The following is a 10,438-nucleotide window of genomic DNA, read 5'->3' on the forward strand; positions in this document are numbered from 1 at the left end:
GAGGGGCAGAATGAAGCCTGGCCATCTCATACCCAAACAGGAAGATGTCCAAGGAAATTGTGAGCCCTAAGCTTTCCCTTCTTGTCTGGAATGTTTCCCTGCCGCTCATACTATCCCTAATAGACGGGACACCTGTCTCTACACTACCCACACATGAATGCGTGCCAAAACCTACAGAACAGGGATTTAAAAAGACTCTGCTAACCCAAGATGGCTGCCAAGGGTCACCTAAATTCAGCACAGCCAACCGAAATGCTGTCCCTCAGGAACCAGGAAATCACAGAGAAACTGAGTCCCCCCCTGACTTCCTCTCGAAGCTGTGATGCCACTCCGGTTGGGCACCACCAACAGTGGAGAAAGCAGATTGCATTTGCCTACATGCACACTCAGGGCTAGGGCGAAGGATGGGCAGGAGGGGCGGCTGCCCTGGGCACTACAATATCATGTGAGGTGGGGAGAGCGCCACCAGGGGATTGTGTTGGAAGTGGAAATCTGGGGGGCAGCAGGGGGTAAGTATTGTTCTAAGAGTGTAAGTTTGGGTGGGGGGTATGAGTGGTGATTTGTGTTGGGAGGGGGGGGGGGGTCGGTGGGGAAGAAGTTTTGTGCTAGGAGGGTTGATTTGGGGGAATTCATGCTGGGAGGGGGGAATACGAAGTGGAGGAGAGAAGATGTGTACTAGGAGGGGAATTTTAGGGGTAGAGGCTTTGTGCTAGGAGGGGTAAATTTTTTTTTTTTTTTGGGAGGGGGCAGTTGAGCTGGATTTGGGGGGTGGGGGGGGGGGCAAATATTTGTGCTGAGAGGTGGTATTTAAGCAGGGGGTCGGATTTGTAGTGGGAGCAGGGGAAATTATTAGCGACTAAAAGCAATAGAAGTATTTTTCTGAGTTAAGAATACCAAAGTTTAGTGTTATTTTAATTTAATTATACATAAGTTAATATACAGTATGTATATGAAACGTTAATAGTGTAGAGATAATCAATCAGGAAAGAAGACGGAATACAATTGTCATTTTTTTTCTTTAAAAGCTAAATCTGCACAATCTCGAGGCACCCCATTTTAAAATGTAAAAAACGAAACTAATAGTTTCACAGAATACAGCAATATCTACACACATAGACCACCCAGCATTAGAGGTATTTATTCTTCCAAAGCAAATGCACCTTTGCACACTCTTACTGACTAGTATTCCAATGTTTCTCTTCTCTCCGTTTATCTCACTCATCTAAAGTGACCCCAGTGATGGGGGAGAGGGACAGGGAAGAGACAAATGAGGATCCTGTGCACACACCCAATATCCTCCTTATCAACCAGTGACGTCATTGGTTGTTGAGATGCTGGTGGCTAGGTTATAACAGTGCACAATGAAAACATATGGCTATGTGTAACTAAAATGCAGGTTTGATCCACATGTTGGCTTGTATGCAATTTTTGGGCAAATTTTAGGCATTTAGCCAAGGTAGCCCTGAAGAAACCTGCAGGCACCCTTGTTGAAAAATGCTGACCTAACACTGATGTCCAAATAATTTCCAAATTTGTAAATTATGTAAATAAAAAAAAAAAAACATTTTTTAGTTGGTACATAATTCAGAACCAAAGTCAGTATTCTGAGATTTTGAAACTCAGAAAGTCAGAATTTTGCATAATAAATGTTAGGATAGCTGGCTAAATTGTCACAAGCAACAAACAAATCTCATAGTTTTTTTGTATTGAGGTTTTCTGTGAGCTTGAATATTTGGTAGATAATTCCACCCTCTAATGGACAGAAGTAGCATTGCACCAGATTAGCGTTCATATAGAAAACTAAACTATAACTACTTTTTTTTTGCATTGGATAAAGTAGATAAAGGTTAGAACCTCCATTTATTTATTACTCTCTGTGTCCCCATTGAACACATTCGCCCACTCTATTTGCCCTTGTGACAATTGTCATCAAGACAGAAAGTGATTGTCTAACATTTTGCAGATGTAACCAGAGCAAGAGGTGAGAACTTCACCTCCATAAAGTTTACCCCCCTTCCTGACCAGGCCATTTTTTGCAATACGGCACTGCCTTATTTTAACTGACAATTAATCGGTCGTGTGCCACTGTACCTGAATAAAATGTACGTTCTTTTTTTTCCACAAATAGAGCTTTCTTTAGGTGGTATTTAACCACTTTACCACTAGAGGATTTTGCTGTCTTACGTCTGGGCCACTTTTTGCGATTCGCGCTGTGCGACTTTAACTGACAATTGCGCGGTCGTGCGACACCATACCCAAACGAAATTTATGTCCTTTTTCCCCCACAAACAGAGCTTTCTTTTGGTGGTATTTGATCACCTGTGCAATTTTTACTTTTTGCGCTATAAACAAAAAAAGAGCGTAAATTTTGAAAAAACAACAATATTTTTCAAATTTTTTTATATGAAATTCCCCCATAAAAAATGTAAAAATCTAAATTTTTGGCCAATTTGTTTTCTGCTACCTATGTTTGGTAAAAAAATTCACAATAAGCGTATTTTGATTGGTTTGCGCAAAAGTTATTGCGTTTACTAACAAAGGGAAAGATTTCTGTCATTTTTGGTGTTTTTTTTTTAACGCGTAATGGCGGCGATCTGCGATTTTTTTTGCGGGACTGCGACATTGCGAAGGACAGATCGGACCCTTGACTGACATTTTTGACACTTTTGGGGGTACCAGTGACATTACTGCAGTAATCAGTGCTATATATATGCACTGTTACTGTAAAAATGACACTGGCAGGGAAGGGGTTAATTTTATTGGAGAGGGAGGGGTTAATGTATGCCTGATGCTTACTGACGTTTGTGGGGGGAGGTGACTATGTGACACAAGGACAGATCCAGGGTTCAGCTATGCTGAACCCTGCAATCTGACCCTGCCTGTCACTTAGGAGATCCGCCCGCTTGTGTTTTTACGTAGTACTACGTCGTCAGACGATAACGAGCCACTTTGCCGCAGTAATATTACTGCAGGCAGACGTAAAGTGGTTAAACACCTCTGGCTTTTTTAAAAAAAAATTGTGCTAGAAACAAAGAAAGACTGACAACTTTGAAAAACAAAAATATATAAATTTTTACTTTCTGCTCTAAAACACATCCAAAAAATTAAAAAAAAAAAAAATCAAATTTCTTCATCAATTTAGGTCAATACGTATCCTGCTACATTTATTTGGTTAAAAAAAAATCCCAATAAACGTTTATTGATTGGTTTGCGCCAAAGTTATAGCGTCTACAAACCATAGGATATTTTATTTTATTTTAGTGGTAGTGGCGGCAATCAGCGACTTATTGTGGGACTGCGATACTGCGGCAGACAAATAAGACACCTAACCGACACTTTTTTTGCACGGTCATTGTACTAATGATACTGGCACAGAAGGGGTTAACATCAGGGGCGATCAAAGGGTTACCTGTGTGCCTAGCTAATGTTTCAGTGTAGTGGGGGGGAGGTGCTTTTACTAGTGGAAGACATGGATCAGTGTTTCTGCTTTACAGAAACACAGGATGCATGTCTTCTGTATTGACAGAGTGACAATCTGCCTTGATAACATAGGCATTCTGTCAGTGTACCGTACAATTGGCGGGTCTCAAGCCCAAAACCCAGAAGTGCAGAATCACGTATCCATACATAATTCTGCACAGCATGGCTGCCCTGTAGCAGTAAATCTGCTATGGGGCGGTCAGCAAGTGGTTAAAGTTGGCAAATCTCCACCCAGGACAATGTGTCTATGCACAGAGGGGGGTTGCCTACCTGTAAATTAACCAGTAATCTAATCAAAGTACTTGGTAACAGAGGAACAACTGCAGCCAACATTACCCATAAGTATATAGATGCACACCAGTATGGAAATAATTTAAGGTTTGTATAGTATAAGATAAGATTTATAGTAGTGCATACATCCGATCAGGAGTCAAGACCTGGGAAAAAAGTGTGGGAACTTACCCAAGATCCCCCCCCCCCCCACCTCAAAAATAAAAAAGTGTGTGTGTGTTTGTGTATATATACCTTTTGAGGAGTGAGGGCTACTTTAGTGACTTGGTAATTGGTCGCGGGCCACAATGAGCAGAGCAGGCAGATGACAGGTCCGTCTCCACTCAGCATATGCAGAGCAGACACGGACACAGCCCGCTCTACTCTATGGGCCCTCAGATCCGATCTGCCCAGACTGTGCAGTCCATTTACATCTGCCACTCTAAATAAGTGAATGGTGGTCCGATTGGGTCCACCTGAAAAACAGATAGGTCAACCTGATTGGACCGATCTTGTGAAAGGGGCCCAAAACTGCTGTCACACAGATGCACTGCGGTTTACCTGCACCTCAACTGACCTCAAGTTTCACTTTTTCCTCAGGATTCCTGCAGGTATCACTGGCTGCTGCTTTCCCCCAGGCGGGTATAGCTGGTGGCTGCTGCTTGCTGTCCTCCAGGGCTGGTACTGCTGGTGGGTACTGCTGCCTATTACTGTTGGTGGGTACTGTTGGCAGGTACTGTTGGTGGGTACTGCTGGCTGGTACTGTTGGTGGGTACTGCTGGCTGGTACTGCTGATAGGTACTGCTGGCGGGTACTGTTGGTGGGTTCTGATGGCTGGTACTGCTTGTGGGAACTGCTGGTGGGTACTTTTGGTGGGTACTGCTGGCTGGTTCCCGACCCACCATCCCAGAGCATCAGTGTGACAGGAGCTAGTGCTAGAGGAAGCATGCGGTTGCAGTAGAGAGCAGAGCCGATGTATTTGGTATCACTCCGCCTGTGACAGGAGTCGGTGCTATACAGAAAGCATCCTTTCTGCTTCCTCCAGTGCCGGCTTTGTTCTTTACACTGATGCTGGGGGGATGGCGGGTCAGGAACCTGCAATCTGGGCTTACCAACCTGCCATCCCAGAGCGGGGGGGGGGGGGGGCACTGAGATCCTGTTGGGGGGGCACCAGGATGTGGATGCTAACAGGAACAGCGTTCCTGCTGTTGAAAAAGTACAGCAATGCCAATCCCATGCGTTCCTGCAGGTTCTCGAGCCCTGCATCCAATGTATAAAATAGATATTATCAGACAAGGGCCCAACAGGAGTCCTGGTGGATTGTGCACATATACATACATATGTGTACATATAGTTATTAAAGAAACCTCCAGATGAATGTTGCAGAGTTTAGTAGCATGGGCCCCTGAGAATGATTGCAATGCAGGATTTGTTTTGGTGTCAAAAACCTGAAGAGATCTTCCAACAAGCCTGGAACGCAACTTCTAGCCAATAGTAGTTATGGTGTGTCACCAGAACTTAGAGTCAGCCTATCTACTCTGCATCTTAGTCCCTAGTGTCTTCTAATCTGTCATGCAACCAGATCTCTACCAGAATTGGCCATCAGATGCCTAATCAGGCTTTAGCTTATGCTGGGTTTTGAGCCTTGAGCTAAAACTAGCTATAGAATCACAAATCAGAAGGGACAAGGTTAACTAAAATAACAGGAGCTGTATTTAAACACTATTACAATAGACAATAGGTTAACCTACTAACATACAGCAAGGTGATCACTGCACACACACACCTTGGTGTATCTTTGCTATCTTGAATAGTGCATGTGACAAAACAAGGGGACAGATATACTTCTGTCAGTCTTTAGATATTATGTATATCGAGAAGCTATGGGCAATAATAGTAAACTTTTAAACATAGCAGCCCTTGCCTAATAACCTCTACTTCTGGTCAGTTTTGTTCATGGACATGTGGTCTTAGCTCCTTTCTCTCTCTCTCTCCCTCCACTTTCTGGGGTTTCCAAACCAACAACCCAGAGACAGGAAGAGCTATACATAATTAAATCTGTGATATACAGCATAGCTATTTACAAATACAGGCAGTGGAGGGCACCAAATCCCTACAAAGGAAAGCAATACTTTATCAAAGAATATTCTTTACAGCCCCTTACATTTCCACCACATCTCCATTTATTAAACAGCACAGATCTCTTCCATAATGTCCATAATGCCTTTCCATTATACTATATGGCAGATACAGTATACCTAGCCAGGCAGCTCACAGAAGAAATGAACACTGCCCGATCCAAGGTAATTAGAAACAAAAGGCGCTTGAAGACTGTTGTTGCTGTAGGATATATGCTTTTTACATCAAGTCAGGTGTATAGGTTGCTATGAGTATACCTGAAAATATTTTACAGCTTAAGTTGAATTTGCCGCCGGATAATCATTAGAATACCCAAGAGATTAATGCATAACCAAAGGCAGTTTTTGATATAGTGGAGTTATGCTAAGTTTAATTTTTGTTTTTTTTGCTGTCTGTTTCCTTTTGAGGTATATATGCCCTCTTTGTTTGTACTGGTGACCACTCAGAATCCCAAATTTTGAGTGGTCACCGAAAGAGGAATAGAAGGAGAATTTTTCCAATGGGGACACTAGTTTTGGTGACTACCAGAGATTTTCCTCACTTCCTGTTGTGGCTATAGGACAGGAAGTGAAGGGAAATCTATCTAATGTGACACAGGTGGCAAACAAAAAACAAAACAAACCTGGGTTATAACACTCCTTTTCTTTATTCAAAATGAGAAAAAAAAGTTACTAGAGTTCACAGCACCTGCAAAAACGAACACATTGAATAATTACGAATAAAATGTATACTTTATAATGAAACTTTTTTGGCAAGGTTATTCTAAGCAGGAAAGGACCCTGAATGTACTAATCCCTGTGTTATTTTTACTACAAGTGCTGATTGCTGGAAGCTTTCATGATTCTATTGCTGAAAGGAATGTACTTTCAAGAATGGGTCCGGAGTTTTTCAGTTACAATACACCATAAGTAACTCAGGAAAGTATCTTACAACTCTGGTTTTAAAGCCCTAACTACACTGTAGTAATCCATATGCCCAGCAGATGGCAGTCCTAATAAACCATTATTAAGATACACAGAAAATGCTTAATGTTTATAATTTCTCACATTTCAATTAGTATGTTACATTTATTAAACTGTGCAAACATAGATCTTTGAAAAAACTGATATATTCTGGCACCTCCCATTAAAAGAATTGGGCATGAAATTAAAGCAAGTGTCCCATCCAACCAGGGTGTTGTGCTGAAACAGGTTTTCCCAAGAAAATGGAAAATTGTATCAAATGCTTATCGTATTTTTCCTTTCCTGACACCAATACATGGCAGCATACATATGATATAGCTCTGCCCCTATATCCACCCACAGGACCTGTTTAAATCGATAAAAGTCTGACTGAGAGCAACCTCCCCCATTCTCGGTATAAAGCACAAAGATCAGAGGCAGGGTTCGTATGCTGCCATGTATTGGTGTCAGGAAAGGAAAATTACGGTAGGTATTTGATACAATTTTCCATTTTCCTGATGCCAACATGGCAGCATACATATGACAAATAATGAGCTTTTGACAGGAAGGGTTTAATGTTGCAAACTTAGTCTTTTTTTCGACAATAGACACAGAAGCTTAAATCGTTTTCCTCCCAAACTCTATGGTAGTGAGAGCTACTGGATCCACCCAGTAGTGTCTTAAGAACGTATGATGGAAAGACCAGCTTCCTGCTCTGCAGACTGTCTCCAGAGACACTCCTGCGCGTTCTACCCAAGAAGAAGACAACGACCTGGTTGAATGAGCTCTAACCACCTCCGGAGGATCCCTCCCAGCCGCTCTATATGCTCGATGAATAGTGTAGTACCCTCCTAGGTAGGTGCTAGGAAAAAGCATCTTTTGCTCCATCTGCTTATCAGGGGAACCGGATCTGTTAGGTTGCCTGTTGCATGTTTCCAGGTGTGATTCACTGGGTCTGAGGGAGTGTCCCCACTGTATCCAATGAGGGAGTTCACTAAAAGAGACCCAAATGTCAGAGAAAGGATGCATGCAGGTAGTGAAGGCCGGAGAAAAATTGAGGAGAAAAGACGGTCAGCGGCAACCAGGGCTGCGAAACTCAGTGTAAGCAGTGAGGAAGAGGCCGGGGTCATCCATGTGGGGTCTCCTAGTTTCCAGAATCGGTTTGGATCCGTAGAAGAAGGAATTGATGTCTGGAAGTCAGAAGATGAAACTGAGTGGGACTGGGGATCTGAGGAATGGAACAGTCCACCTTGTCCTGATGTGTTTTAAAATAACATCTTTCGGTTCAAAGACCGACCAAGGAGCCGGGGGGGTTAACTGTCCAGTTTCCCCAATCTCTAATTCAACCCAGCGCTTGGTTGTTCTGCTACAGTGCCAGTCTGTTACCCTTACCATATGTACGGCCCTATAGTATCGAAGGATATCTGGCAACCCAATACCTCCCCTTTCTTTAGGCAAGAACAATGTCTGCAGCCTAATCCGGGGGGACCTATTTGCCCAAATAAATGAGCGAAATAGGCCTTTAATTTGTTGAAAAAACGCTATTGGAACGGGGATTGGAAGAGCCTGCATAATGTACAATATCCGGGGTAACACGTTCATCTTGAGTACGCTACATCGGCCGAACCAAGTTAAAGCCAGAAGCTGCCATGCTCGCAAATCTGCCTTAATCTTTTCTACCAAGGGAAGATAGTTCTTTCTATATAGTTCTAGAGGGTCGGCCGTAATCTGTACCCCTAAGTAATCCAACGAATCTGAGGCCCACTGGAACAGGAAAGATATTCGCAAAAGTCTCTTTTCTTGTGTAGTTAAGGATATGTTGAGCGCCGCTGATTTTGTTAAATTTATCTTATAATTTGATAAATTACTGTAGGTTTGCAGGGCCTCTAGGATATTGGGAAGAGAGAGGGATGGATTAATGGCGAAAAACATAAGGTGGTCTGCAAATGCGGCCACCTTATGTTGATCGCCTCCAACCTGCACTCCCATTATATCCGGAGAACAACGTATCCAACATAATAGGGGTTCTAGACATAGAATGAATATAAGAGGGGACAATGGACAACCCTGGCGGGTGCCATTGGAGATTGAGAAATAGTCCGACCTCCATTCATTTACCTGAACGGCTGCTGTAGGAACCGTGTAGAGTGCCAAGATGTATTGCCGCATTTGTGGGCCTAACCCGATGTATGACAGGGTGGCTCGGATAAAATCCCATGCCACCCTGTCAAAAGCTTTTTCTGCATCAGTAGCTAATAGAACTAGTTTCTTCCGTGTTGTAAGTGCAGAATAGATGAGATCTATTGCTTGGGTTGTATTGTCCCGAGCCTCCCGGGACGGCACAAATCCCACCTGGTCCAAATGGACCAGGTGTGAAATGTGTGGCAGGAGACGGTTTGCCAATATCTTCGAATATATATTAGTGTCCGCATTTATCAGGGATATAGGACGATAACTACTACACAAAAGGGGATCTTTTCCCTCTTTGTGTATAAGGGTAATATGTGCCCTAAGGGTGTCTGATGGAAACATTGAACCACCCCTAACTGCATTAAAATGTAGTAGTAAGGGCTTCTTTAAACGCTCCCTAAATTTCTGGTAATAAGCTAAGATGAATCCATCCGGGCCGGGTGCTTTATGCGGTCTAGTCTGTATAAGTGCTGCAAATAGTTCTTCTTCCGAGATCTCACCTTCCAGGGCAAGTATCTGGTCCTCTGTTAGGGTAGGCATACCCGATTCTCGCAGGTACATATCTATTTGTTCACTTTCTTTATAGGGAGGTACTTTTCCCCCTATTTTTGGAAGATTGTATAAAGATTGAAAGAAGGAGCAGAACTCGTCTGCTATATCCGAAGAGGTATGTACCTCCCCACCTTTTTCACCCCGTATACGGGTGATATGGGTTTTCGTCTTTTCGGACCCCTAAGTGCCCGTGCCAATATCAACCCCGGCTTGTTAGAATGCTCATAGTAGTGCCTTCTAGTCCACATCATAGCCCGTATTGTCTTCTAAAAAAGAATACCGTTTAACTCCTCCCTCGCAAGAGTGAGGGGAGTCAAATGTACTTCCGCGAGTGATCTTTTATGTTGCTTACTAAGCTGCTCTATCTTAGGCAGGAGCTCTTTTAATGTCGCATCTTGTTCTCTTTTGCGTTGTGTACCCAACCGGATAAGCACCCCCCGTATTACACACTTATGTGCTTCCCAGATTACTGAGGGTGAAAGAGAGTCCACTGTATTCTCCAAAAAATAATTATTTAATGACTCATCTATCACTGCCTCAGCTTCTGGGGATTGTAACATAGACTCATTTATTCGCCATGTCATAGGTCTAGGTAGCCTGGACTCCCATTCTATAATCACATGCGCTGGGGCATGATCCGATATGGTTCCGGAGCGTAATTAAAATCACCTCCCATTACAAGATGACCCTCGCGGAAGTCAATTACAACTGGAAGCAATTTCTGCAAAAATACTAAATGGTCAGAATTGGGGAAATACACATTCAGGAAGGTTAAGCCTACTCGTCCTATACTCCCTTTGACCAACAAGTATCTGCCCAAAGGGTCCTCCAGTTCTTCTTTTAAAGTCCAGGTCAAAGAATCGGAG

This window comes from Pelophylax lessonae (genome assembly GCF_965119305.1).
Source record: "Pelophylax lessonae genome assembly, chromosome: 8".
In the NCBI taxonomy this organism is placed as follows: Eukaryota; Metazoa; Chordata; class Amphibia; order Anura; family Ranidae; genus Pelophylax; species Pelophylax lessonae.